The 13,125-nt window shown below is 46.9% G+C and overlaps 1 non-coding gene across 1 annotated transcript; it reads left to right on the forward strand.

The window, feature by feature from the left end:
• The first annotated feature begins 1,481 nt into the window (after window positions 1-1,481).
• LOC111091857 lies at window positions 1,482-12,809 on the forward strand. The gene is made up of 3 exons (XR_005376687.1): window positions 1,482-2,431; window positions 7,446-7,529; window positions 12,273-12,809. It is a non-coding gene; the product is annotated as an uncharacterized LOC111091857 (transcript).
• The last annotated feature ends 316 nt before the right edge of the window (window positions 12,810-13,125 follow it).

Below are 13,125 nucleotides of genomic sequence, written 5' to 3' on the forward strand. Positions count from 1 at the left end.
TGGATGCTTTTGTTACTCTCATTTTGCCAATGGGAAGTGAAGTTTGGGGAGTCCCAAATCCCACCTGTGTTGCCACCTATTGCTCCAGGGGTTGAGTTAGGCAACACTCAAAGGTCCTGCATGTTGTAGCTGTGTAACTTGGAGAAGCCTCTTACAAGGTTCTGATGCTACTTTTACTTCCTAAGGCAACCTCTGACTCGGAATCCAAAGGGGAACAGGCAGCGGAGAGGCTTTCCCTGTTGTTGGTAGAGATGCCAGCGCTATCTGAGATACCGAGACCTCGAGCCAGGCAGACCCCTCGGCCTCATCCCTCCCATTGCTTAAGCAAGCTGGGACCCCATCGCCTAGCTCAGCCAGATGGCTTTTCATGGTCCCCACTGGGGCTTCTGTCACTCAGCTGTGTCAGTGTTGAGACAAGGGTTCACCACTATCAGTCTCAGGTGCAGGGTGGCACGTAGGAGGTGACCCGACCCCACCTTTTCTCTCATCCCAGCTTAGAGTTGAGGCTTACCTTTATATTTTACTCCACCCCAAATTCAGCCACACTCCAACTTCCTGTCAGTTCTCTCCTCCCCTGAGATTTTCCAGATGCATAGATGTGGCTTCCAGCCCAGCAGTCCCTCTCTGACCTAGCAGTCTGAAAGTCTATTGACTCCCCCATCTCATCCCATTGCTCCTGTCAAATCAACCGGGGAGAAGTATAGGCTGTTATTAGAGACTCTTTAGGTCTCCTAAAGCTTGGCTACTAGAAGTGTTTTTTATGGACCAGTGGCGCAGCATCCCTTGTCAGAGCTCCAGAACCTGCTGAATGGGAATTTTTTTTTTTTAAACAAGATTCCAGGTGGTTCTTCTATGTTAGAGTTTGAGAAGGAACGCTAAACGAGTGGTTCTCAAACTTGGCTGCACACTGGAACATTGGTAAAAACAAACAAACAAACAAACAAACAAACAAACAAACAAACACCAATGTCCTGGTCCCACCTCCTAGAGAGGCTGATTTCCTAGGTCTGGGGGCCTTGGGGGGAACGACTATTAGGAGGTGCCCAGGGGACCCCAGGGTGCAGCTGGAGCTGAGAATCACCGCTCAGAGCTTTGGTTCATTCCACTTTACGTGACGCTAACGGGACGAGGAGGAGGCGGCCTACTTGCTGAGGCCCATCCCCAGAGCACAGGACTGGACTCCGGCCCGGCCTCCTCCTGGCTGCCCTCCAGCAGGAAGGAGCCGAGACCACTTTCTCTGGCAGCAAACCGAGAGGGGGTTTCTTTAGCTTCCTAGGATGGGAAGGTGGGAGGCGGGGGCCGGGGAGTTCCAGCTGCGGTGCTGCCCTCGTCCCCGGGTTGGGTAGCCTCGGTCCTGCTACGAAGGGAGGGCTCTGCGGTCAGTTCCTCGGGGGCCAACCGCCTGGAAGCGAAGGCGCCTTCCCCAGGGGAGAAGCCGGGACGGCGCGAGCGAGCGGCGGAGCTTCGGGGGAGGAGCCCGAGGGGCGGCGGGCCACGCCCCTGCGGCCCGGGGCGCGCGGACGGTGCAGCCCCGGCCCAGGCCCAGGGCCCCGTCCCCGCGGTTTCCTCCGAGAAGCTATTTTGGGAACAGGAACTCGGCTGTTTGGGTGGAAGAGGGGAAGCCAAGGGCCTGGAGGCAGACGGGCCAGGGGAGACGCCGACGGATGGGCGACGCGGAGCAGAGCAGCTCCCGGCCTGGCTCGCTGGAGCGGGGCGCAGAGGCGCGGTCACAGGGCCCGCGGGGCCGCCACTTGAAAGAGCAGCTATTGTGCAAGCCTCAGGTTTCAGGGAGCCAGACAGCAGGAAGGACTTTCTGTTTTGGGGCGGAGGCCAGCTGCGTTTTCAACTCCGGAAGGGGTCTACACATGCACACAAGCCACACAGGCCTCTCCAAGTTTGTTTTTCTGACACACTGGAAACCGCACAGTTCAGAGAAAATTCATCTCGCATGCTGGGGCCTGCTTTCCCGGAACGTGTCCAGGACTGCTGCGTCAACACTGCCACACTCAGCAAGCTGCCTCCCAGTGGGATGGTGTGATTTGCCAAGGGAAAAACGCCACCCAGACTCGGGGTGCTGGGGGTGGGGATTGTGTGTAGGTCAAAGGGAGGCTGGACTTCCAACTGGACAAGGCTCTTCCCCGATTCCGTAGTTGTCACTGACCCTTCCAAAGGCCACGGCTGCATCCTCCGTGGGCTCCCTGTTCCCGGACAAGGCTGCATCTGGGTGCTTTGCTGCTGACTGTCCTGCTCTCAAGGCACCGGTGGGGAGGGGCTGTGAGAAGGAGGGATGAGGCCTGGGACTGAGGATCCTTCTCAGCTTCTCTGATAGCTCTGCCAGGAGGGAGCTTGGCTTGAGAGGAAGGGCCGCCGGCATCTTGGAGATGTGCCATGTAAATGTTCCTACATACTAGCTGCTTCTCTGAAATAAAATGTGAGTTTCCTCCTTTTGGAGACTTTCTGAGGACAGGGAGGCAAAGGATAGTGGAGGTGTGAACCCCTGGGTGGGGACATCATAGGTGCTCACTCAGCACCAGTTGACCCTCACCTGTTTGTCCCTGGGGGCCTCTTGGGTGGTACCACCATTCTTTCAGCTATAATTTGAGCTCCACGGAGAACGTTATGAACATAGAATATCACAGTTCAACGCACCCCCCTCCCAGGGAACCAAGTACAGCAAAGGAACCCCATGTCTTTCCCTCCATGCATTAGGCCCCAGGGCCACTGGGCGGTGGGAAACTTCATCTAGTTCATTGCCATGACTCCAGTCATTTCTAGGGTCAACTCAGGATCTGCAGTTTGCAGTTTGGTCACAGCACAGTCCAAATGATACTGTGGGATTTCTTGCCCTTTCCAGTTCTGACTAAGCTCGTGGGAGTGGGCAGTGGGTGGGGTTCTGTGGTGACAGCCACGTGTTTAGAGGGAGCAGCCACCCGTTCTCTCTTGCCTGGGGTGCCTCTCTGGAGGGTGGTGGCCAGCTGCTCTGTACAGGTGCACAGGGTACAGGCAGCCCTTCCAAGGCAAGTTACTCATGTAATTCATACTCTGGGTGTGGCCAGAAGGTGGTCTGGTCTCCAAAAACCTCCCTTAGAATCACATCAGCCATGCTTCCCTTTGGCCCTCACCATGCAAGCTGCATCCCCTTTAGCTGTATGTCTCCTTGAATGACCTCCTTGACAGGCAACTTCCAAGGCAGCATGCTGGCTCTTTCCACTGGGGCATATGGGCCCATCAAAATCTTTCTCCACACCACACTGTGGCTGAGGAAATTGCTGCTGGTCACCTTCCTCTTCCGACATCGGCTCTCTTCCATTCTGTTGGCTCCAGCCAACTAGCTGAGTGAGACTGTCACCTTTGGAAACCTCCAAAAGAGAGAGAAAAAAAGACCTTTCTCTTCTCTCAGGATTCCCCAAACTTCTATATCTTGCTCCTTACTCTGACGGTGGTGATGATGATGACAACGGTGATGAGTGTGTATATGCCCAGTGGGATACATGGCTTCTCATTCTGCATCTTTAAACTCTGCTATCCTCTCTTCAGGCAGAGGGAGAACCTACTTTTGTCCCCTGGCAGCAGTACTTTCATTCTCAATCTGGGAGCCGTGTTCTTTAGCAACTTTGGGGTTAGGGGTTTTGCTCCCAGTGCTGGGGGTCTCTCTGCAACAATACATGGTCTTTTAGTGTCTTTTAGTGTCCAGTCGCCAGACAGACCCAACAAAGAGTTATGGGGGGGGGGGGAGAGTCAAAAGAAAACCCATTTCATCAATATTTCACATATCAATCAGCCACGGTTCTGTCATTTTGAAGTTAACTGGTTTCTGCTCCCCTTGCAAGTTGTCCACTAGCCACTGGCAGTCATCTCATTTGTGACCTTGGGCACTGAACTTCAAATCCCCAAGCCTTGATTTTCCAAGGCTGAATCATCTTGGAGGCCCCTTTCAGCTCTAACTTTCTGACATGAATGTGTTAGGGATTCTGGACAAGCTGCTGTACGCTGAGCCTTGACGTCCATATGAAATACGGTGAGTTCTCATCAGACTCCACTTTGTCTGGCTGCGGAGAGGAGGTCTGGTGTCGATTCAGTCTAACCCACTGATAGTCCAAAACCCCACGTTAGCCTTTGGTTTTGATCTCATGTATTAGAACAGTGGACAAGCTGCAAAACTGACCAATTTGAATTCTACCTGTCTCTTCCCCTTCTATCCTCTCAAAGACATGCTAATTTGATCTGTAATGTGGCCAAAGGGCAGACAGTAGAAGGGAGGAGAAGCCAGAGGCATGAAAAATCCCCAAACTGGATCATCCACCCCCTGGATAATGGGTGGTTGCCTGAACAGAATGCTCAATGAGCACCCGTCCCTTTTCAAGCCAGCCTCGTTCCCCATGCTGCAATAGCTGTAATCTCCATGGCAAAATGCATTAAACTGTTGAGCTCCTTAGACAGATTCCACCATTCCTCACTCAATTCACAGGCAGGGTAGAGTTTTTGAAATTAGAAACTGGTTTATTGCCATTTTAAAACACCTTACTCAAATGCTAGTCGGTGGGCGGGGGTGGGGGATGACCAAGGACAGGGTCCTTGCTGCTGTCCAGACAAGTAAAAGCATACAGAAACTTGTAAAAATGTTCATGTTTGCCTTCATAATGGTAAGTGTCCTTGAATGAATACCTATTAACCCATGAATGTACCCGATTTGTAAATATTACCGAAATCCCACTTGACTTCCTCTGGTGTGTACACCCCCCAGCTACTGTGGGTGTTGGCTGCTATTGGCTCATCATTCTTCCCGTCTCCAGAGGATTGCCCTTGGCTGAACTCAGATTACACATCTCACCCTCCAGAGCAGCCCATGACTAACTGATACAGGGGTACAAAAAGCCAGCTCCTGCCTTTAAAGTGGAACTAACTTTATGTTGGAATGAATCCTCCAAGCATGCTGTGGGATGAGGCTAAGGCCTGTCTCCAGCAGAGACCACCTCCAAGCTGAGCTTCCTTCCCCATCTGTTCCCTTCTCTGAAGACCTTTTTTTCAGTGAATTGTGTGCTTTTGAATTCCTGTCTCAGGTTTTCCTCCTAGGGTTACCCACCTAAGGGACATTCTGTTGATTAATCAACTCTTGGGAAGGGCCCACGTTTTAGACTTTCTGTGGAAACCACCTTTTTCCATGTCTATTTCCTTCAGGACTCTGGGATCTTTCATTCTAACAAAGGGAATCCAAAGTGGATTTGAGATTCTTAAAGGAATACTGTAACCACTACTCTACAGGTTAATTCATTTAGAGCAGGGAGATAGTTTTCTTTGGTCTTAAGGGAGATTTTAATTTATTATGCAATGATAAAAATTTGCACTTTAACAATTGAGTTAGAGGGGAAAAAGAACATATTTGTGTTATTTTGCATTGTTTTCCAAACACACGAATTAGTAAAATTGCTTAAGGACTTACCACATTTCTATCTTGAACTTTTCCTTTATTGTTTTCCTCTTAGCTCTCCTCCTCTTCCTTTTCTTCTTCCTCTTTTTTCTCTTTCACTCCCTCACATTCACCATCATCTTCTTGCTGTGATATTCATTCATCTCAAGCGTTCAGCTCCTTGAGTCACTCTGGTATGTATATCTTCTCAAAGGAGCTCTGTATTCACTCCTTATCCTTCAAAGCAATGATCTCAGGCATGGAGCTGGGGTTAATTTATTATGGATAATAACTAAAATTTCTGAATTTCTGACTGACTTTTTGTTACAAATTAGAATGGGTTCCATGCTATTTCTAAAACATCAGATCTCCTTGCTGTGCATTCTGATATGCTGTTTTTTTCAGGAGCAAGGTTACAGCTAAAAGAACATGGATTTCTTCTGTAATTAGTACAAAGAACAATACAAGCTATATTTTTATAAGAGCCTAAGTGTAGATATTATCCTTGAGGTGCAGAGGGAAAATTTCTTCCTTGTGGTTTTCAGGTGTTACAGATGAGGTCAACTTCTAAGTTTGAGTGAAGGAAGTCAAGGAAGTTAAAGTCAGATAGCTTTAAGATGGTTGTTTATTAAAAAAATTTCTGCTGAGACAGAAATACCACTATCGAGGTTCAAAAAAAGTATGAAACTACCAAATGACATTGACATTGGAAACTGTTCCTCCCACCTCCCAAGACCAATCAGCATCATCATATGCTTTGTAGGGGCAGAGAGCAGGGGTGGTTGGGTTGATTCAAGATAGGGGCAGGAGGTTCAGGTAGATCAGAAACATGAAGCAATGAGCTTCATGCCTTTTGACAGCATCCTCAGTATGTTTCTGATCTACCTGAACCTCCTGCCCCTATCTTGAATCAACCCAACCACCCCTGCTCTCTGCCCCTACAAAGCATATGATGATGCTGATTGGTCTTGGGAGGTGGGAGGAACAGTTTCCAATGTCAATGTCATTTGGTAGTTTTATACTTTTTTTTTTTTTTTCCCGCATTCTGGACCTGGGATTTTTTTCTCCTTCGCATAAGGTGGATTCCAGAGGTTCCCCTATCCCCCCCCCCCCCCCCCCCCCCCCCCCCCCCCAGGCGGACCAAGACCTCAGATATACAAAGAGGCAGAACTGAGCGTTAAGGAAACCCGCCGCTGAGGCTGCAGATCAGGGGCTGGATCCGAACCCACAGCCTCGGGGCGCATGCGCTGGCCTGATTCGGCTGCGAGCCGGGTGTGGGCCACGCTCGTTTGGGTGCGCTCGGTCGACGGTCAGGACAGAGTTCTAGGAAGGCTCAGTCCCCGCTCGGAGACCCAACGACTCGGTGCGGGTTGGACTCACTGCAGGAGGTGGTGCACACCGGGTGGAGCCCCGTGACCCGGCCAGAGGACCAGGGGCGTAGCGCAGACATCCGCCACCTGGCTTCCAGGAGGAAAAATCGGGCTTTTAATCCTCTAGAGCTTTACGAGGCCGACAGAACGCAGGGTGAGAATGTCTGGGGTGAGAATGGAAGGATGGGAGGATGTGAAGGTTTCAATGCCAAAAAAGAACAGGTATAATTTATTCCATGTGAGTTCAAAACTTGGAGGATAGATGTTGGGTTCAGAAATGGGCATAATCAAGTTTAAAATTCCTCAAGTCCTGAGCATGGACAGGGATTACATTGCTAACTTGGTAATGGGTGCTGAAATGATCAATTATCAATTATTTGGAAACCCTATCAGTTAGCTTTGCTATGTATCGAATGACCTCAAAACTTAGTGGCTTAAAACAACAATCAAAATATAGTAGAGCTGGTATAATAGCATCACCTAGAAAAGACTGTGGGGGCTGGCAAGGTTTGGATGTTCAAACTACTGTTGAGTGAACAGTCCTAGTAATGTGGAAGGCCAACCATCACTTTGCAAAGGAAGCCCTCCATTATAAGATAGCTTTAGATGCTAGAAAATCTTTCCTTGGGCCATACTGATACCTGTCTTCCTGCCATTTCCCCCTGTAGGTCCCAATTCTGTGCATTGGGCCAGAGAGAGTAGTAAATCTGTGTCCTTGATGCAGTCAGTCAAGAAGACTATGAGGTGCTAAGGTGAGCAATCTTTTTCATCTTCTGGGTTACATCCCTTCACATGCTTGAAGATCCTAATTGGATCTCTCTTCTGCCTTGCTACATGACTGCTGCATACAAGTCCCCATTGTTCTAAGTTCCTGACTCAGTTAGTGAAGTTAATTCTCCTCTAAGAGGAGATGCAGAGTCACCAACCAGGAAGACAGAATTGTTTTTAAATCCTCTGAGGGGCACCTGCAAAAGAGAGAGTGTGGCAATTAGATAGGTTATCCTAGCATCCCTAAAGTCTAGAACAGCTAATTGAGGCAAAGGTCAATTTCCTGAGCCTAAATTATGTACATAATGCATTTTTGTTTTTCTACCGCTTTAGAAATGCAGAGCCAGTCAAAATAAACATATAGTTTCAAGAGGTGAAAAGAGCTTATCAAGGGAATTTTTGGCTATATCATTTTATTTAAACGTTTCAACAACCCTACAAAATAGACTGGATCGTTTTGTTTTTAGCTGAGAAGATTGAGCCTCAGAAAACTTAAGTGGTAAACTGACCTTTACCAAGCCAGGCCAGCTTTATTCTGGACAAGTTGGAATACAGTCCCCATCTGCCACTTGTAGATGAGGATTTAGGTGAAGATCTGGGTCTGGGGCACTAATGCACTAAGACGTGCATGTTTCTGGCATGAGCTAGGCAAGAGCCATGTGTCAGGGGCTAGGAAGGGGGTGGTTCTTTGTGATCCTTTGCTACTGAAGAGGTAGTAGATCATCCTGCCCTCAACACTTGCTGCAAGGCCTCATATATAGACAGAGGCCACTGTATAACTGACTGGGGAGAGAGGAAAGGAGGCCTAGAGTGACAGGGGGCTCAAAACAACAGCACAGGATTAAACGCTGCTGGCTCTTGAGAAGACAGATTGCAGGAGAATTTGAATTATTGAAGACTGAGCAGGTTTTCAGCACTACTCCCTCTCCCTGCTGAGACTGCATGTCTCCCCTCCCCCAGCCTCTCACCTCTGCCTCTCTTTCCAAGCTGTAAACTGGTGCTGGTTTTTGTTCATGCCACTGCCAGGCTGGGAGCTGGGGAGGAATGATCCCTTCTGCCTAACTCTCTTTCTGGTAAAGGCATAAAGAGAAGGCTTTGATTCTCCTCCCCAGAGGCCTAGAGCAAGGGTGCTTTACCTGTGCCCATCTGTAAGTTCTGAGAAGGCAGGTGGGAAGAGCAGGAGGGACTTGACCTGGCCCTCGTCTTCATTACATTGTTTCCCGAAAAACTGTGCAGGTGCCAGGCTCAGGTACTAGAGTCCTGTGCTCCAATTTCAGGGGAACTGGGCTATCATCATACCTTGAGAACTCATTATCAAAACCAAGTGCTTGGATCCCATTATCTCCAAGGTTTTTCTTTTCTTCTTTTTTTTAAATCTCTGAAAGTCTAGAAAGACAAGATTTATTTTATTTTATTTTTTAAAAAGGTTTTATTTATTGGAAAAGAGTGAGAGCCGAGGGAGAAACAGACTCACTGCTGAGCAGAGAGCCTAATGCTGGGCTTGATCCCAGGACCTTGAGATCATGACCTGAGCCAAAGGCAGATGCTTAACCAACTGAGCCATTCAGGTGCTCCTAGAAAGACAAGATTTAAATCCATTTTCAGGTAGAAAGCCTAATTGAAACTACTTTTCTATGTCAAACTCATTCATATATCCTACATTTCACATGGACTGTGATGACAGTAGTTTCTGATTCAGAATTATAATTTGGGCTTTTGAATATCTGTAATAACCAAATAATGTCCCCAAAAGTATCCATGTCCTAATCCCCCAAATCTGTAAATATGATACCTTATATGGCCAAGAGATTTTGTAGATGTGATTAAGTTAAGGACCTTGAGGTGAAACTATTATCCTAGATTATCTGGATGGGCCCAATGTAATGACAAGAGACCTTATGAAAAAAGAGGCAAGCTTTTCAGAGAAAGGAGGAAGGGACACACACACACACACACACACACACACACACACACACACAGAAAGAGATTTGAATATGCTATGGTGCTAGCTTTGCTGGTGGAAGAAGGGCCCCTGAGCCAAAGAATGCAGACAACCTTTGGAAGTTGGAAAAGGCAAGTAAATGGATTCTTTTCCTAGAGCCTCCAAAAGGCAAATAGCCCTGAAAACACCTTGTGTTTAGCCCAGTGAGATCTCAGACCTACAAAACTATAAGAAAATAATTTGTGCTATCCTAAACTAGTAAGTTTATGGTGATTTGTTATACCAGAAATAGGAAACTAATAGGGTATACGACTGTTTAAACGTGCTTGGTGTGCACCAAAGCAGATGTGAAGTCATGTCACATGTGGGCTTGTATCTTTGGCTGGGTTTCCCAGAAGCAGACCCTGAAACTGATTTGAATTCAAGTTGTTGATTTGGAAATGTAGAAAAGTGGAGAAGACAGGGAGGCAAATAAAGTTATTCTTTCTGAACAAGTTACTGCTGTGGGCAATTGAGGGTGAGTTTATCTTGGGATCTTTGGTAAACAGTGTGGAGCAGGCTTCAGAGATGTTCTGTCCAAGGAGCAGGGAAGCTGGGGCCTGTTGTTGGTCAATGGCTCCCCATGGAGGTTCCAAGCACTTCTAGCCTATTGCCACATGGCCTGATCAAAGTCCTCAGGGAAAGAGTTGCAGGTGTCCCCAGTAAGAAGCCATCAGCGTGTAGGACAATGGTGAATTTTGAGGCAATATGGTGGCCCCATAGGGTCTGGTAAGGATGATTTAATGGGAGGTCTGCCAAAAAGACAGGCTGTCCCCATTCTGCAGATTCATGTGGGTCCTCTCAGACTTAATGTGGGCTGTGCCTTGGAATCTGGATAACTGCAAGGTTGAAGACTCAGCATTTTCAATTCTGCTTTCACTGTTGGACCTAAGGAATAAGTGGAGGGTGTGGGGTGTGAAAAATTGCTGCACACCATCAAGGAGAAAGTGATTTTTCCTGGACTGTGGCCTCTGATGGCAAGGTGGAGGATTCCTGGCTAGGAATGGAAGGCACTTCATGAAGAAAAGAAGGAAGGTTATACAACTTGATTCCTTGATGAAGAGGGAACTTGATGAGTCTTGACAGAGGGAGGGAAGAATAAAACCAAAGTCAACAAGAATTTTAACACAAGAAGGGGACGATAGTTTCAATGCACACTGGTAAATAACCTATCTGAAATAAAAACAGAAGGGTGCCATGTTCAAAAGAAAGGCAACAGAATCAAACCGCAGAATAGGGTGACCCAGAAACTCACAGATCCAAGTGAAGAAGCTCAGCAGAGAATATTCCAGTTAGACTAGAAGCTGGGAAGTACAATCTGTTTCGTGTCAGGGGTTATAGTGATGGGGCTGGGCTGGAGGGTCAGCTCTCCAGATTTCTGCAGCGAGCCCCATTTTGCTGAAAGCACAGCACATACCTAATGTGCCCTGCTGATAATTTCAACTCCCAGCAAGCCCGGGAAAGCTGCAGGGGAGAACAATTATTCTGGAATGGGTCTGACCACTACCACCAAACTAGCCAGAAAAATGGAGGAGATAAAAGCTTTGTATAAAGCAACTATTTTACCCTGGGATTCATCACTGAAATATCAGGGATGGTAAGAAAATGGATTTTAGACATCAGAAGGCAGATTTCTAAAATGCCACAAAAAATAGGTACCATCCTATGGCTAGAATATCTGAATGGTGATATAACGTAAGACAAAATAGGGACTTTAAAAACAAGATTATAATAATCCAAGAAGAAGGTATTTCTAGAGAGGAATGTGCTAGTAATGAGGCTCTCATATAAATTGTACTCTAAGAAAAGTGGGCACAATCAGGGACTATGATAAAAGTCAGATAAGGGCCAGGAGGACCTCAGGAAGGCTAAATGCCAGGAAAACCCTTGGCTGCACCAAATGCTGAAAACAAAACAAAACAAAACTGAACTTTTATTGATTGCCTTCTACATCCTGATCACTGTGCAAGGCATGTTCTCCTATTTGGTCCCGATATTAATCCTGTACAGGTGGAAAAGGACAGTGAAGCTCAGAAAGCACTGATTCACGCCTCCGTGTCAACCTGGAGAAAGGTTGGTTTCTAGTGAATTAACAACAGGCTCTGCCTTTAGCCTGGGTTTGGTGAACATTGTTTTGAACCCCCCTGATGTAGCTTGCATAAAGCTAGAGGCATACAAAAGGTATTTTGATACATAGAGATTCAAGATTATTATGAGGCATCGGACTTCACAGACAAACCAGTGTTCACGCACCGGTTGAGGGACCCACCCTGGGGAAATCTCTGGGTGCTTTAAGATAGGGGCCAGATAAGCACACACAAGAACCTATGTCATGTTGGGGGCCACCTCTGGTAACGATGGCCTAGGTGTCTGATGGTCTACTCTGAGCGGTTGCACTCACACTCCAGGCAGTTCTGAGCTGCCTAGTGGTGAAGGGTGCCTGGGGTACACCATATATACTTGCTCCACTGCAGGACCCCAACTAGTGATGCCATTGGTTGCCCAGGGCCCTCTGCTGCTCCTGAATTCCGGCATGCACGCGGGTCCTCACTGCTGGGATCCCTTTCCAAGGCCACACTGTCTCACATGCCCCTCGTTGCCTCTTCCTGCTCAAAGTGATCCTGCCTGTTTTCCATTGTTATGAGTTTCTCACAGCTTTTTGTCCATTGAGAGCCCTTCTTCTTATTTTTGAGAGTGTTTATATAGAAATGTAGCATATTCTTCTTACATTTTCCATCATTTCTAGGATTTGGGTTAAGAAGGGTTGACTATGGTGTCTGCCTTCAGCTACACTGAAGCCAGAAGATCCTGCCTAAACCCTGCCGAGAACGATCAGCCCTCTCTGTTTGACAGCCATGGAAGACAGAAAAATTAAGTTGTTTTCTTTTTAATTCCAACTCAAAAAGCACAAAGAGCTGTTTATGCTTGTTGCCCACGTGACAGTCACTCTCCCTTTTCCCACACACCCACACATTTGCCTCCCCTAGTCAAAGACTGAAAAGGCAGTTACAATAAGACTTCATCAAACGCTTTTCAGACTTGTGGCAACTTTTTGCTTTGTGAAATCCCGGAACAAGCCTTGGAGTATCTCCCAGAACAATAATTGCTTATAAGGTATCCAGTGAAATTATAATAGCTGGAGGCTGTGAAAAATAATAATTTCTTTGGTGATTACATAATGTTTCTATTTTTTTCCACCATAGATTACTAGAGCCACAACTTTTCAATTTTTTTCCAGTGCGCTTAATTTGAGCTTTCAAAACTCCTTATACTCGCCTTCTTACTCTCGTTTTCTTTCTTTTTGTCTTTGCAAGAAAACTATAAGAAAAGGGGAATTAAACTGAGTCTTTTAAAACTCATCTTATTATCCAGAATCTGTTCTGCAAATCGAACATGAAATAATATCCAAATGTGGCTTAAAGTTAGTAGGACTAGTAAGATTCCCAGAGTCCAATTTTATCCTTTGATATAAGTCTCAGGAGATTTTTTAAAAAAACAAAGCAAACTTGAAGAGCCAGATTCATTAGATTCAACCATAAAAGATATGTAAGAAAATCTGGATAATGTTGAGGAGGATCTGAACTCTTATGGAGTGTATG

Source organism: Canis lupus, chromosome 23 (genome assembly GCF_011100685.1).
Source record: "Canis lupus familiaris isolate Mischka breed German Shepherd chromosome 23, alternate assembly UU_Cfam_GSD_1.0, whole genome shotgun sequence".
In the NCBI taxonomy this organism is placed as follows: Eukaryota; Metazoa; Chordata; class Mammalia; order Carnivora; family Canidae; genus Canis; species Canis lupus.